The following is a 17,326-nucleotide window of genomic DNA, read 5'->3' as shown; positions in this document are numbered from 1 at the left end:
AGAAACGGTTCAAGACGTCACCCTCCTACATGTTATCACATTTAACAACTTTAACTCATCCTGACTGCTGAAATAACTAAGGTGCTTGAAAGAGAGAAGTCGTCCTTGCTTTCCAACATGCTCTTCCTCTGCATTTAATGACGAAGCTCAATATTATATTTAAAGCTGTGGTGAAACAAAGCAGCATCAGAGACCTTAACTGAATTTGTTTCTTCAGCAAAGCGATTTTTCTGTGTTTACAAGGTTTGTTTTGGTTTGGGTTCTGGTTTTGGGTTTTTTTCTTGCAAAGGAGGCTTCTGGAGAAGCAGGGATGGCAACTCATGGGGTCTGTGCTTTCAGCAGAGTGATTCGGAGCGCTGTCACATTTGGGACAGGCTCTCTGAACTCTCTGGAACTTCTTCACTTGAGCAAGCTCTACCAGCGAGTTTTGTGAATGAGCTTTTAGCCTGGTCTCCTGCAGATGCCAGGTTTACAGCCTCACACCTTACACACCATCTCCCCTCAGCGAGCAACTCTGGGTTCATCCAGACCCAACCAAGAGGGGAAGCCCACTGCAATATCAGCTTTCAACCTGCTTTGAGAGAACAGGCATCCAAGCCTACAGCAGCCACAGGCACTTGATGCACCAGGGACATCACAAGGCAAAGATGCTGCCAAAATCCAGATATGAAAAGGCTCCAAGCTAGATGCACATGTGGAGAAAAAAAACACACTGCATCAGCCCTAGCCCTCTAGCACTTTGCATGGGAGAAGACAGGACAGCTTGGCATGGCCCAAACAAGGCAATGAGAGCAACCAAAGGTAATTTAACATGAAGATGATGATCATAACAAACTATTTTAACAAGGATGATCTGGGGGCTGAAGCACCTCCCATATGAGGACAAGCTGTGAGAGTTGGGGTTGTTCAGTCTGGAGAAGTCTCCAGCAAGACCTCAGAGCAGCTTCCAGTACTGAAAGGGGCTCCAGAAAAGCTGGGGAGGGGCTCTTAATCAGGGAATGCAGGGATAGGGTGAGGGGGAATGGTTTTCAGCTGAAAGAGGGAAGATTGAGAGGAGTTCTTAGGAAGAAATGTTTTGCTGGGAGGCTGGGGAGGCCCTGGCCCAGGTTGCCCAGAGCAGCGGTGGCTGCCCCATCCCTGAAGGTGTTCAAGGCCAGGCTGGATGGGGCTTGGAGCAATCTGATCCAGTTTGAGGTGTCCTTGCCCATGGCAGAGTTTGGAACTGGATGGGCATTGAGGTCCCTTCCAACACAAACCATTCCACGATCCTATGATTCTAATTCTCCAAGATATGGCTGAGTTGGGCATTATGTCTCCTCACTTCCTCAGAAGTCTAGTAGGAGTTTGTTTTTGCAAGATTATCACAGAACAGGCTCATCATGCTCCAAGTCTACAAGGCAGGACAGAACCCCAGGGCAAAGCTCCTGATGCCACAGCACACAGAGAGCAAGATGGATGCGTTGCAAGACCATCCCATCCCATCCCATCACAGACACACAACAACAGGGAGCTCCCTTTTGCAGCAGCTGCCAGAGCAGCCTGCTTTGTAGTTGCTTGAATAAATACATTTGTAGGAATCATTATCAAAACACACATTGGAAGTGCACTGCTCTTGAAAACGAAAAGAATGGAGGCTCTTGAGATGACAATTGCAGGGAGGGCACAGCTGAGGAGCAGCTCTTATCAGCGCCGTAAACAAGAGAGACGGTCCACAAACAAACAGTTCCTCTGGACACAGTTTTCTCTCTTTAAATACCAGCAGTTTTGGAACAAGAAATGTTTACTTGTTTGGATTTCAAAGCCGCAGTCGTGGAATTTTCCCGTTGGGAAGGTGGGTCTCACTGGAGATGAGCAAACGTCTTCATGTCTTTCCTCCACCCCCTGGGAACCAGATCCTCTTGGCAGGGCTGGGGATGTGGAGCTGGGCACGTACTAGCCCTTCCCAATAAACACTGCACAGCAGCAGCCAGCACTGATAACTCATGGGATGCAGGAGAACATCTTGCTGCAAGACCGGAACACGCTTAGCTGCTGTGTGGGCTCATGGCTGGTTCCCTCCCTTTCAAGTCTGATGTTCAGAAGTGGTTTTCCTAAGCTCTTGACCAAAAGCAAAGAGATTTGTGAGCAAGCAACAAGAACCACATTAGTTAAAAAACAAAGCATATTTGCTGCCTGGAGCTGTTTGCTCAGTAAAGTTTTCTTTCCAATCTAGTCCACAGCAGAGCCATCATGAGGAGCAATGCATTCACCCTGCTGCTTTTCATTTTCTTATTTTGAGAAAGCACTGCCAACAGCCAAACTACAAGAAGGATTTTATCCCACTGCTACTCCACAAGGCAATTCTGCAGGACCTGCAGGTGCCTCTGGAGCTCCTGGACACTAGAGGAAGGTGTTCTGCTCTTGCAGGAGCATCCAAGCAGGGCTGCTCACCTCCTGCTCTGAGCTGTAAATGCTGAGGGGGGTGGTGGTGGTGGTAGAGGATGAGTGTTTGATGCCAGACAGCCTGTAAAAGGCACGCTCTTCACAAGTCTGGAGGAGAGAAGGCGTTTAATGCTACAAAAATAAGCAAATCACAGCAAAACTTAGATATCCTACATAGAGATTGCTGAACGAAAATCTCATCAGAGTTCATGTACTTATATTTAAGCATTTTTAAGTTTAAGAACACCCTACTCCAGACAAGAAGACTTTAGCAGCAGAAAGCAATCTGAAGAAAAGGTAATTAAAAACACCCAGAGCAGCCTGTGGGCACCCCTGAGAACACCACACTGCAGTCTGACCTTCCTACCAACAGCATCCCACTTCACCTGCACCACATCAGGTCCCAGGAAAGGACCCAGACCTCCTGGTGTCCACGGCACTACCAGCAACATCAGTGCTTCAAAGATCACAGAATCATAGAATGCTTTGGGTCAGAAGGGACCTCACGGCCCATCCAGTTCCACATCCATTGGCATGGGCAGGGACACCTCCCACCAGATCAGGTTGCTCCAAGCCCCATCCAGCTTGGCCTTGAACAGGGATGGGGCAGCCACCACTGCTCTGGGCAACCTGGGCCAGGGCCTCCCCACCCTCCCAGGAAGACATTTCTTCCTAAGATCTCATCCCAACCTCCCCTCTTTCAGCTGAAAACCATTTCCCCTCATCCTACCCCTGCACCCTCTGATCAAGAGCCCCTTCTCAGCTTTCCTGCAGGTTCCCTACTGACGAAGGTATCAGTAACTCTGAACACTAAACATCAAAGCAAACTGCTAGAAAGGCACCTTACAACCCTGCTGTCCCTGGTAGTAAACCCTCAGACACTCAGATATCCCCCTGATCCCATCTGAAGGCTCACCTCCCTGTTTCTACCCATGGACATGGCTGCAGGAAGCACACATCATCTCTGCAGGCTTGTCACCTATACACTCACCCTGCTTATCCACATCAAAATCCTTTAAACAATTTGAGATTTGAGGCTCAAAGAGAGTATAATGTCTTGTTGCTAACATCCATGGTTTGATCCAACGCTAATTAATATCTGACGAGCAAAGGACAGCAAAACTCGGTTTCAGCCACACACCACTCCATATGCTCTGCTCTTGTAGACTTCGAAAGACAACCACCCTTCAAATCATTCCCCCTTTCCAGCACCCACCCCACCCCACCAACCCACACCCCCTCCCACACACACCCACATCCGATTTATCCAAAACGCAGATTTCAGAGTAGCCCAACAGATCCAACAGCTCCCTCTCAAGAAAGCCTGGAAGATGCCAAACTACTCACTCACAGCACCTGTGCTCCCAGGACATTGTTACGTGATGGCGTGCTAGTTCTCTGGAAATAATGATACTGTTCATCTGGGTTGTTTTGTGACAATCTACAGAGGCTCAAAGAAACTCTGACATTTAGATATACATCTGTCACTGTCTACTACCCGTCAGCATGCTCCAGTCTCCCTTATTTAGACAAACAAATAAGCACAGTGATAGTAAAATCTAACTTACCTCTGCTTCCAAGCCCATAAAAAAAGGTTTATGGCTCATACCATGACTTACTTCGTTACCAGTGTTTCAGTCTTTCAGAGGGAGAAGAAAAAGGACATTCCACCGAGAGACTCATTTCTCAGAAACACAAAATGTTTTGCAGTGATGCCCAACGCCAAATTACGGCAATGACACTGCTGAACAAACTGTCTTGACCTTCCTACCCAAAGCTGTGTGGCTTTGCCAAACCCTAGTGCTGCAACAAGAACTGGAGACAGCAATGAAGAGAGAAATTTCTGCTAAAAATAGGGAAAAATCAAATAGTTTCAACAATAGCATGGTTTCTTTTTTACAAATGCATTCCTTCTCATTTCATAACGTGTATGAAAAGCACACGACTCACCAGGAAAACTGCACGGAACACTGCTCTGAAATGGACAGCATAGGCTGAAAAGTTGGATTTTCAAGACCTGCTGCATGCGCAACCAAGCTGTGCCTGGGAGAGGAGGAAACTGCAGCCACCACCGGCAGGACTCACCCTGCGCGTCTTTGAGTAACATACCTTGTATGTGATTTTTACTGCAGTTAGAAAAAATATAGCAGAGAGCTGGTTTGGGGGATTTTTAAACAAAAGAAGAAATTAAAATGCAATTAAATAAGCATCTCAGTAAGTACTTCTAGAAATTCAAACGTGTCGTAAAGCACCAGAACCTATCAAAATTTATTTAACGTATTTTATTTATTATTGGAGGAATAGATAGCATCGGCGTTTTATAACCACTGTTAGAATTAATCCGCATCACCTTTTTGTGCCAAGACTTTACATCATAGAATCATGGAATGGGTTGGGTTGGAAGGGACCTTAAAGCCCATCTAGTTCTAATCCCCTGCCATGGTTTCTTCTACTCCCACTTTTGCCATCAGGCACATTGGGACAGTGCTGAGTCTCATACTGGTGCCCCTGGACAGTCCTTGGATTTCAGAGTAACACACCACAGCACATTCCTCTGCCACACTTAATTCTGCTGATCCAAACATTGCTCCATATGCTACCTAATAGACAAGATCACAGAATCATAGAACCATGGAATGGTTTGGGTTGGAAGGGACCATAAACCCTCTGCCATGAGCAGAGACACCTCCCTCCGGATCAGGTTGCTCAAAGCCTGAGCCTTGAACATACAACCTTGCCTTGAATATCTCCAGGGATGGGGCATCCTGAACAAAAGTGATGCTGCCACACAGCTGGCAAAGCTGCTTTACCAGAGGGTAATGGGAGACTTCAGGAGCCTCAACAAATGGGGGAAAAATAAACCACCCAACACAACACAGATGGCACATTACAACCACCAGGATTTAATTCTCACTAGACCCGCCCTCGTAATCTACTGTGTCGGCAGCACCGTGCCCCTGTTTCATTTTCTGGTATCTTACAGCTTTCCTATTTAAATGAGGGCAAAAAATAGTAGCTCACCATCTGCTGAATGCAAATCATTTATGTCAAATTGAAGACTGGGCTTATAAAATGACCTGACTAAATGGAGCAGTAAGTGCATTACAACCGAAGAGAGCCGAGAGCTCCTCCCCTGTATCCTCTGAAATTCTTCTGGATGTTACGCAGTGATTCACAGGCTAGGCTCACTGGAAAAGCACTGAAATTTAAATGACAATGTATACTTGTCGCTGGAGCCTGGTCTGCAGCAATGGGTTGGAAAGGCTGCCCACATGGGACCTGTTAGGAAACCTCACTTGAACTTGGAGCAGTTGGACCCAGAATGAAACCATGGGGAAGGCACATGCACCAGGCTGCCAGCAAAATATAGACCATCCCTCCTCCCGCTGCAATGCAGAAGCAGAGCAGTAGTTTGCTAAAAGGACTAAAAACCAAATCAGTTTAATATAAGCGCTGTTCCCTATCCCAGTAAGGAGCATGAATGAATCTTGGTGCTCCCCTCCCTGCTTTGACAGAGGTCAGAGCAGAAATAACATTCCACCTCAGAAGCATGGTGCCTGCTCAAGCTCTCCCTCCGCAGAAACAAGTCCCCAAATCACCAGAATGCATCAAACCCTGGAGGAAACTGTGAGCTCAGCCTTGCAGGCAGCAGTTGCACCAAAGCCCACCCTTGCAGAAGGAGCTGGATCGGTGAACAACATGGAGGAAGGGAGGGACCCCCAGCATCCCTACCCATCCTGCAGGCAGCTCTGCCACCCGCGCTTTGCAGAGAGCTTCCCCAGGGGCTGCTCCATCCACCACCTTCCGTAGCAGTAGGGAGTGTGGGCAGCCCAGAACACATGAAATGAGGCAGGAGCGAAAAATCTGTACACATAACGTGAACGTGCAGCTCGCACGCTTGCAAGAGAGCTACGAGCAAACACTTCCATGACAAGTGAGCAGAACCAAAGATGCACGGGCTTCATCCCAGCAGGTCACTCCATCCCACCTACTCCTGACTGCACTGAAGGACTACCAAGGGTGGCTATGAGAGCAAAACAAGAGACAATAACACCAGTGCTGCATGTGAGAACAGCCTCCTTCCTCCGGCAGCACACCCCTCTCTAACACAATGGTTAAAGAGAAATAAGCAATAGATCTCAATCAGCTGAACAGGAGGATTTTTCCCATGCATTATTCATATTTTTTTCTCTTGCCTGAACACAGATGTGTTTACTCACACTGTGCCTCATTTACACTCAAGGTTTAACATAATAGGGCTCATTTTCCCTCCTTACAGTTTCTCAAGAACAGGGGTAAAGCGCTTTTTGCTTTTGTCGTTTTCCCATTTGCTGTTTCCAAACCAAAGCTATAATTAGAATCAAAGAGGGACCTGTATGCTCCTTTGATAAAGTGCTGCCTGCTGGATAAATACCACCCGTGCACACACGTGCACCTGTCAAGTACACGCTGCAGCATGAGAGCCAGAGGGACGTTTGACGCTAAAAGCTCTGAACAGGCTTCATAAACTCATAGAATGGTTTGGGTTGGAAGGGATCTCAAAGCCTATCCAGTTCAAACTCCCTGCCATGGGCAGGGACACCTCCCACTGGACCAAGGGACTCAAAGCCCCATCCAATCTGGTTGTGAACTCTTTGAACCCCAGGTGCTGATGGCTTCAGCTCACACGCATGGGCTGTTCCTCTGCTGGGGGCATTGTGCTTAACCACTTGATTTGTCGTTATGTTTTGCATTCACTTGAGTGCTTCGAATTCATCTGCTCCACCCCAGGACAACGCCCCAAATTCATTAAAATTAATGTATCATGCCTGTTATTTTTATATTATTAGCTGCACAATAAATGCACAACTTTTAAACAATCCAAGGGAACCACTCACAAGAAGTTTGCACAGCCTGAGGCATGCCCGGCGTGTCCTCTGCCAAGCCTGGGTAAAACCTATCCAAAAGCATCCTCAACTCAGGCGTTCTGCTTCAAGATTGTCCCCAAACATGAAGGAAAGCCTGTGTGAACCCCAAAAAGTTCAACAAGGCCAAGTGCAAGGTCCTTCCTCTGCGTCAGGACAACCCCAAGCAGAAACACAGGCTGGGCAGAGACTGGATTGGGAGCAGCCCTGAGGAGAAGGAATTGAGCTGCTAGCGGATGAGAAGCTCAACATGAGCCAGCAAAGTGTGCTTGCAGCCCAGAAACCAACCATGTCCTGGGCCGTATCCAAAGCAGTGGGACCAGCAGGGCGAGGGAGAGGATTCTGCCCCTCTGCTCTGCCCTCATGAGACCCCATCCGGAGCCCTGCATTCAGTTCTGGAGTCCTCAGCACAGGGAGGACATAGAGCTTTTGGAGCGAGTGCAGAGCAGCCCACAGAGATGATCAGAGAGCTGCAGCACCTCCCATACGAGGACAGGCTAAAAGAGTTGGGGTTGTTCAGCCTGGAGAAGAGAAGGCTGCAGGGAGACCTTAGAGCAGCTTCCAGTACTGAGAGGGGCTCCAGAAAAGCTGGGGAGGGGCTCTTGATGAGGGAGTGCAGAGGTAGGATGAGGAGGGGGCAGTTTTAAGCTGAGTTCGCAAGGATGGACACTCCAGAACAAGCCAGTGCCCCAACAGCAGCTGTTTTCAACAGCTGGCACCAGCCACCATGCTGAGTTCAGCCACATGTCAGCACAGTTTGCTCTCTAGTGCTCACTGCAACCAGTGAGCAAGAAGCCATGAAGATGGGGCTGCACAGGGACAATCATCTTTACAGTAATTATCAGCAAGCCCTGAGCGCTGCATTTTTAAAGTTTAATGATTCCCATCCAGGAGTGCTGGAAGGCTCTGGCCAGCTGCAGATTATCCTCCTAAATTCCTCAGTTCTTGGTTTCCTCAACAGCCAAGCACCAGTTGCTTGCACCTGCAGAGCAACACAGGGCATGGAAAAGCTGCAGATGTCCTCAGCACCACTGAGCCTTGAATGACCCAGGCCCACCATAGCCATTGGCTCTGGAGATGGACTAGGATGGCCGAAAAAGCTTCAACAAGCCCAGGATGAATGAGTCAGTGAGCAGGATGGTTTGTAAAGCAGATTTTCACTGGGTGGGTACATACCACCACAGGTATCATGCTCACAGCATCAGCCTTCACTTGCTCCGTTGTTTCAGGAAGCTGCCGCTCTTTGGTATTTTCCCATTCCTGAAATCTCCTCCTTCCAAGGCTCAGCATTGTATGCAGCAACATCAGAACAGGCAAGCAGGAGGAATCTCTTCCCATCACAAACCTCCCAGTATCACGGAAACAACCCAACCTTGAACCGTGTGGAAACTCACACAACTATGCAGCTTGGCTTTAGAAACCATCAAGAACTAATTAAAGCCCCCTAACAAACTCGGATGAGCCTGCAGAACCACAAGCCCTCTCTGAGCCGGCTGCAGCTCCACAAGGCGCACAACAATGGGCAACGCAAACCAGGATGCAGACCCCAGCCAGCTGCTGGGCTTGCCTCAAGATGGAACAGCGAAGCATCTCCTGTTGGCAGCCAGGAGACGCCTGCTCCACAAAGCTCCCCTCTTTTTGTCCCCTTTTTCTTCCTATAAATAGTGCAGGTGCAGAGTTAATTCAAACTCTGCACCGTTCCCAGAAAAACATCCCATGGGACGATCCTACTGTGCATCTCCAGCCTCCTGCCTGGACCCAAGGAGAGCAGGTAAACACTAAGGCTGTTTAAAGCCTGGGTGCAAGCGTGTCCTCAGCCAGGCTTGGTCCATGAGTAAATTAACACGCAGGCCTGCAGCGCAGTCATCCAGCATTTTCCCAAATACTCAAACCCAAGAGGCAGATACCATTGCACTGGAACAAACTCGAGTGCCAGCAGGGCCCCTGAAGGATGCTGCTGTGATGAATGCAGCATCATGCGTTACAGAGAGCACTGCACGCCTTCCAACACTGCACACCTCCTCCAGAAGGATGGTTTCCTTCCCATCTTCCCTGCTTTGTCCAGTGACTCCAGATATTCCCTCCCATCTCCATGGCCCTTGGGGTGGCTTCACTAGCTGGAAGGCAAAGGAGAAGATTGTTCCTAGAAAAACACAGCTGGCATTGCAAAACTTCCCACATGCAAGATGTTCTCCAGCAGCCTTGCAGGGATCGGCACCCATACAGCACGCAACGCTCACCTGAAGTCAAACAAGCTATGGAAGATCATACTGAGACATCCTCAGTGGCAGTCTCCATCCCACCACAAAGTAGTCTGCTTCTTGGCAAGGCTAGGGAGAAGCCCACATTGAGCACAGTGTTCTCATATTTCCATTACCCAATGTTCACCATCCCAGACATGGCACAGCATAGCCCACTCTGTGCACGCAAAAGCTTCTCATCGACACTTGCAGGTCCTGCTCTGTGTCGAGCATCTCATACGCACATCCTGCTTCTACACAACAGGATCCCACACCGAGAGGCAGTGAGGGGCACCAAGACAGTGGAAGGACACCAGGACAACAGCCCACCATGGGCTGACATGGCAGTGTTGGGTTTACGGTTGGACTCCATGACCTTGAAGTCTTTTCCAACCTAAACAACTCTGTGACTGCAACCTCTCCAAGGCTGCATCCCAGCATGCAGTGCAGGGATGGAAAGCTTCCCATCCCCATCAGGAACAAAACCCAAATGGAACGCAGAGTGAAGCAGTGATTAAATATGACCTGTGCTTACCAGCTAACTAAACATGAATAAGAGAATGGCTCAGCCCTGCCACCCTCCCAGAGATGTTCCTTACGGTCTGGGCTCTGCAGCAAACCCACCCTGCCCAGGACTCTGGCTCCCAGCCCTTTCCACCAGTCTGTTTTTGCGAGCCACCAGTGAAGTCAAGCAGCTTTAGTTTTTAATCCCCTTAATTAGGGATGTGCAGCAGTCTTCATTCCTTAATTACATCCATTGACACATCTGATGCAACACATTTACAAACAACTATTTTCACTGAAGATGGCTTTGAATCAAAATTGCCATCTTTCCCACCCTGGCTGTGCCGCGTTGCTGATGGGGAGAAGACATGACCCAGCTTTTCGGATGCTTTAACAAGACATGCTCACACACAGCTCAGAAATGCAATTTTCATTAAATAATCACCTGTTTCTTTGGCAGGATTTAAGCACGAGGTGACAACAGCCGTGAGAAACTATGGGCAGTCTGCCTGAAGCAGCAGAGTGGGAGTGCAGCTACTAAAGGTGTGCAGCAAAAAAGTCACTGTTTCAGGCAATATTGACCCATGGGACAGAGGGAGGATATTTCAAAGCCTAACTTGGCTATTTTTGTACATTGCTTTTCAGTAGCTCAGTTAAAGGCAGAGAAGGGCACACTTCATTTCAGTTGCTCAGCTGTCAGGAATTCCTCTGATCCACTGGGAGAGCAAATACCCAGCAATCACTTTATTACCACCACTTCTGCTGCCGAACCAAAGTAATTACACAAACACCTTCTGCCTGCCCACAGAGCCATTAAAGCGTTATCCCACGGTATGCCTGTGTTCACTCTTCCCTTGAATCCTGGACTTCCATCTTAATGCACTAATAGCTCACTAAGACACAGCATCTGAGCTCTAGCGTGCAGCCCGTCCTATCAGTTCCCATTCCTATCAGGAAATAGTAAGCAGGATATTAAATATAGTCTTGGGGGGAAGGGAGACCATTGATGTAAAAAATGGGAAAGAAGATAATACAGCACTGCGATTTTTTTTTCCACTGCTGGAGACTCACACAAGCATTCTCACTGGTCCCCGCAGCACTGTCTGCTCAGCTCTGCACCAACCCTCCCACTCAGTCGTCACTGTCATTTGCATGGAGGAAATGTGCACAAATGTTGCTTTCTTCAAACTACAGGAAGGAAGGGGAAGCTGCGTTCACCCTCAGTACCTGCAGGAAGGGGGTCAGAGACACAATTTACACCCACTTTACAGCAGCTGTTTGCTTATATTTTCTGTTGCTGCCTTCCTCCCTGTACACGATGGGTTGGTCTGGGAAGGGCTTTGTGGATTTTGATTTCACTGAACAAACAGGAGCACTGCCGTGTCTGAGCAGTCCTTGAGAGGTGTTTTTTATCTCTTCAAGTCTCATCTATACCACTTAGCACACCATCCTGGATGGCCCTTAGAGTTCCAAGTAACAAACCATAGCACCTCCCTCTCTAGCCATGAGTCTGTAAGCTGCTCAATGGACAAGATCATAGAATCCTAGAACGGTTTGGGTTGGAAGGGACCTCAAAGCTCATCCAGTTCCATTTCCCTTGCAATGGGTAGGGGCACCTCCCACTGGATCTGGTTGCTCAAAGCTCCATTCAACCCGGCCTTGAACACCTCCAGGTATGTGTTCTGCCACGGCTTCTCTGGGCAACCTGAGACAAAATATTTCTTTTAGTAGGGATAAAACAGACGCAGAAAACAGAAAGCAGCTGGTTTACGTGTCTCCCTGTTAAAATTAATCATAGTTGAGGCTATTGCTGCTTTCGGGGTAAGCTACTGCCCTTGTATACGCAATTCAGCATCCCATTGATACTTATTTTACAAGGTAGGTCTCAGAATAATCCTTACTCCATTCAAAGTGCGTGCACGTGTGTGCATGCACGCACCCCCAACAATACAGGGGCTGTATGAATAACCACATGTTTTTTTGGAGAAGCTCTGCTTATTTTTCCCTTTTTTCTATTTAAATCCCAGTTGTGCAATTGCCTCTTGCACAGCGAAAGCCTCACTGAGCCCAATGCTGCTTCATCCAGCTGAAAGCTCCATAGACTCATAGGGACTCAGCGTGGCTCAGGTATTTATCATGCACCAAAACCACCAGAAAATTAAGAATAAACCTTATCATCCTGGGTATTTTGGACTCAAAACCTACTGGTCTCGCCCAGCACCCGGTACTGAAGGCCAGATGGAGAGCCCTGGCTAAAATTATGCTGCAAAAGGGCTGTGAGTGCCACAGTCGCAATACCAGACGAGTGAGCTCCTCTTTTCACCATGCTGCTGACAGCAGGAACCACACAATAATATCGCTGAAATCCACATTCATGCAGCACAAGGGAATAAAATGCCACACAAATCCTCTTTTCTGCAAGCTCTGTTGATATTATTGTTCAGGGTAAAACTGCCATGAGAGGACCCTTCAAATGTGGCCAGGGCAAAAGAGTGGAGAGAGCAAAAAGCATCAGTGAGCTCATCCAGCTCCCTGGCCAGGCAGCTTATGCCAAATCAGCTCCGTACTCCTCTGATAAATATGTTCTTAAGCCATCCTCTCTGCACTCCTGTCCAGTTTGGTGCGTATGTACACAAACTGAAGGTAAATGGTCGCCTGTTCCTCTGTAAGATGAAAATAATTAAGATGGAAACAAGGTGTGCCCAGCGTTCAGCTCACTTCTCCTCACTGACATAAGCTGTCAGCAGAGCAGTGTGGAAAACGAGAGCAGAGCAAAGCCACACCAGGCCATACCAGCTCCAGAAAGCAGCTTGGGCTTGCAGCCCTGGCAAGAACTGCGGTTTGAGAGTAAAAATGGAAGAAAAGACAGACAGGAGCACAACGAGCTGGTCCCCGTTCAGGACGCTGGTTCACACACACACACAGCAGCCTGAGCTAGTTGCAGCTCCCCAAACTAAACAAGTTGCAAAAACAGTTTAGAAGTGAATTACTACTCCACATCAAGAGCATTTCATTATCTAATTCCCAAGTGAGGAAGATGCTTAGGAAACTGTCTTACCATGCAGTGTCTCCTCCTCAGCACCCAGGAAGGAGGAGAGGATCCTGTCTCTGCTCTGCCCCTGTGTGTTTCGGTTTTGGTGGCTTCACTCTGAAGCATGCCTGCGCTCGGCACTGACCTTGCTCACAGTTGCACGCATTGCCATGTGAATTTGTCGTTTCTCAGGCACTTCACCTGCTAACATTACGACTGCAAGCCTGTTTATTTAACCATGCTCCTACTCTTAAGCTACCATCCAATTACTGCTCTCAATTACTCGGTGCTCAAGAGCCAAAGTTAATTACAGAGTTCCTTGTGCTGCTGGCTGCACTGGTAGTTGGAGACAATACTTCAATCCTGCTGGCATCCAGCACCAGTCTCTCCTCTGGGAGAAGCCCCCTAAGCAGGGGAGGTGGACTGCATGATCTCCAGAGGTCCCTTCCAAACCCTGCCATTCTGGGAATCTGGAAATAGAAACAGATTCCCAGCCTTGGTGGTGGACCAGGAACCCTGAGGAAGAAGAGCAGGTTTGGTGAAACTGTGGGTGAGCAGAAGTTGACCAGAGCCTCAAGTCCCAGATCTCAGAAGCCTCTGCCAGCCCTTCAGATCCCCTGTGTATCTGCAGCACTAAATGTTTTCTTCCTCATGATTCATCAAGATGTAGCACCCATTTAGGACTGGGGATGCCAGCCTGAAAATCTCCGGGGTGATGGGGCAAACGCCCCCATCAGCAGCCAGCACTGTATAAACCCCCATGAGTTGCAAGTACCTTAAGCTGACCAGCCAGAAAAGGAGGATGGAGACCCCAGACTCCTCAGACTATGGGAGAAATGCCTGAAAACCACCTCCCTCCAACACCTCCAACACAGGTGACTTTAAACCATGAACTGAGTCCATTTAGATGTTAACATGGACCGGGGAGGCAAGACCCAAATCACCTCCCTGATACAGAGCCCAGGACAAGGGAGCAGAGCATGAGCCTTAGAAAACAGCACAGAAGCCTGTACGAACACATTGGCATCTGCAGAGAGCAGTGCAAGAAGTTATTTTGCAACTGAGATTGCTCAGGTTTAATAACCACCCTGACACAAACCTTCTTTTGTGGGGTTTTGAGACAGATCCCGTAAACTTTGGTCTCTTTTTTATGCCATTCTACAAATAGACACCAATTGCACAAAGGCCTGAGGCAGTGCTGCTCACGAAACAGCTACGAGCCAGAGGGAAATACAGTTTTTAAATAATCATCTACTCATTTTTTAATTGAATATTAGACTTCTTTTCCCCAAAACATGAGTTCCTCTTCGTGTGGCGCAGTGCCCTTTCAATGTATTTGACGAACAGCACTGCAAAACACCTCAACAACAGCAGGGAAGGTCAATGCCAGACTTCTACATACAAGCAGAAAAATCAAAAGGTAAACAGCTCTTCTTTCTTCTTCATTTCTGCTCACAGCTCTCACCTTACCTATTTCAAACATAAGATTTTTGAAAACCCTATCTTATTGCAGGTTTACTCAGCAGCCAGGCTGGAGACCCTACTGGACCACAAACAGGAAACATGGTGGTGGCACAAACTGCTCACATCAAGGACACAGGGAACAGGGATGACTCGTGCATATCTGGAACCGCTTCAGCCAAGTACTCTGAGACAGCAGAACGTGCCTTGCCTATCCACAATATATTCAATATTAAGAGCGGCAATTAAATCAATTAGTGGTCACCTAGGGAGCTGCTAGTTTACAGAAGGAGTTCATTTTCAGAGAATCACAGAAACACTAGGTTGGAAAAGACCTCCTGGATCATGGAGTCCAACCATTCCTATCAACCACTAAACCATGTCCCTGAGTATCTCATCCACCTGTCTTTTAAGTACCTCCAGGGATGGTGATTCCACCACCTCCCTGGGCAGCCTGTTCCAGTGCCCAATGATCCCTTCTGTGAAATTTTTTTTTCTGATGTCCAGCCTGAACCTCCCCTGGCAGTGCTTGAGGCCATTCCCCCTTGTCCTGTCCCCTGTCACTTGGAAGAAAAGGCCAGCTCCCTCCTCTCCACAACCTCCTTTCAGGTAGTTGTAGAGAGCAATGAGGTCTCCCCTCAGCCTCCTCTTCTCCAGGCTAAACAACCCCAGCTCTCTCAGCCGCTCCTCGTAAGACTTGTTCTCCGGTCCCCTCACCAGCTTCGTTGCTCTTCCCTGGACACGCTCCAGAGCCTCAACATCCTTCTTGTAGCGAGGGGCCAGAACTGAACACAGTATTTGAGGTGTGTTATCAACAGTGCTGAGTACAGAGGGAGAATAACCTCCCTGGACCTGCTGGTCACGCTGTTTCTGATACAAGCCAAGATGCCATTGGCCTTCTTGGCCACCTGGGCACACTGCTGGCTCATGTTCAGTTGGCTGTCAACCAACACCCCCAGGTCCTTCTCCTCTTTGCAGCTTTCTAGCCAGACTTCTCCTAGTCTGTAGCACTGCATAGGGTTGTTGTGCCTCAAGTACAGGACCTGGCATCTGGTCTTGTTAAACCTCATGCCATTGGTCTCAGCCCTGTGGTCCAGCTTGTTCAGATCCCTTTGCAGAGCCTCCCTATCCTCCAGCAGATCGATACTTCCACCCAGCTTAGTGTTGTCCACAAATTTACTTAGGGTGCATTTGATCCCCTCATCCAGGTCATTGATAAAGACACTGAACAGGGCTGGACCCAGCACTGAGCCCTGGGGGACACCACTTGTGACTGGCCTCCAGCTGGAGTTAACTACACTTACCACAGCTCTTTGGGGCCAGCCATTTTAAGCAGAAACAACTTGTAGCATGGCTTAAAATAGTGAGAAGCTGAACAAACATGAACATGTTCATGCCATTAGGAATTAGGCAATGGCTGCGTAGGCTGCTGCTGCAGCTGGAGTACACCAAACACTTGTTTAATAAAAGAGATGAGTGGATCTTAGATTTCCAATGAAACACACACATATCCCCACTTACAGTGATTCAAGGAAAAAGTCCGTCTACAAAAATGCAAGTGCCACATTCAGTTTTCCTCGGAGTTAATGCAGATCACATATATGATCACCGCAATCCTACAAAGCTGTGAGGGAACGCAGCAGGTACCACACTGGCTCATCACCTGTAGGATCAAAAATCTACTTAAAAATCATATATCTGCATTGCTTCAAGCTGAATCTTTCCCAATTTGCATTTTAGAAAACTATAATTCACTGTTTAGAGCAGTAATGACAGACTTTTCTTTAAATCAGAGCCACAAATCTCACACTTTATCTCCAAAAGCCCCATTCCAAGAGCTCACAGCTGCCAAGACCGAAAGGTCTGGATCTTCTTGTATCTTGGAGTCAACCCTTCGTTTTAAGCTTGTGCAAAGCCTGAGGATCTCCCAGGTTGTTTTCAAGAGACTTGCCCCATCCTGAGCTCTAGTGACTCATTCCCAAACTGTGAGTTTCTGACTTGCAGCATCCGAACCGGCTGCACCCATGAAACACCTCATGACCAGGCAAAACCACAGTAAATGGGTGGGAAAGCAACACAAGAAGCTTAGCTCAGAAAAGCAAATGGAAACCACACATTCCGCACTTGCTGTTTCCTCCAGAGAGGAGGAACCAAGCGACTGCTGAGCTCTGCTTATGTAGGGATGCTGAGATGATGCTTGATTTCACAGGGTGCAGTTGGCTGCATTTCTGCACTGTTTTCATAAACGCCAAATGTTTGCTCCATTAGGAAAGCTCTGATGATGTTTTTCAACTGAAGGAATACAGAGAGGCTTGTGCTCTTCTCATCTTGTTTTTTTCTTTTAAAGAAATTTCTCACAATACTTTCTCAGGGAGTGTTTCTGCTGAAGCAGATCAGGGTATCCTACACAGGGGAAAAATACGCAGACCCTTGAAGCACACAGGGACAACTTGCCCACAAACCTCACACTTCAGAGACACACAGCTGCAACATCAGTCTGTGTCCACTCCACACTCAGCTGGATTATGATAAAGTTTATTAGAACAGGTGTTCTTAGTAAAAAAAAACAAATATTCTCCACCTATTCTAGGGTGGTTTTCTAGTGGTAAAGCTGAAGTGTCACCAGAGTCACAATTCATCAAACTTTAGTTTCAGTATAACTAATCACTGCTTGTTTTGTTACCAGAGTCAGAAGTTTCAGAAGGTTAAACTGTTTCCAAAACAAGTTTCTCAGTTGATTTTATAGTTAAGGCATCAAAAGGGCC

General features: G+C 47.9%; 1 protein-coding gene across 4 annotated transcripts in view; it reads right to left on the bottom strand.

Moving 5' to 3' along the window:
• Positions 1 to 17,326, bottom strand: part of EPB41 (erythrocyte membrane protein band 4.1) — a 97,030-nt gene that overhangs the window by 57,440 nt on the left and 22,264 nt on the right. Inside the window, exon 1 of one of the 4 annotated variants that reach the window (XM_054086325.1) lies at positions 16,083 to 16,203. The exons of the other annotated variants lie outside the window; for them this stretch is intronic. The gene's annotated coding sequence lies outside the window, so the exon portion shown is untranslated. Of the gene's footprint in view, positions 1 to 16,082; positions 16,204 to 17,326 lie in introns of those variants that run through there. 4 annotated transcript variants of the gene reach the window in all.

This window comes from Cuculus canorus, chromosome 22 (genome assembly GCF_017976375.1).
Source record: "Cuculus canorus isolate bCucCan1 chromosome 22, bCucCan1.pri, whole genome shotgun sequence".
NCBI classification, from domain to species: Eukaryota; Metazoa; Chordata; class Aves; order Cuculiformes; family Cuculidae; genus Cuculus; species Cuculus canorus.
This window is presented reverse-complemented; position numbering and strand designations above follow the sequence as displayed.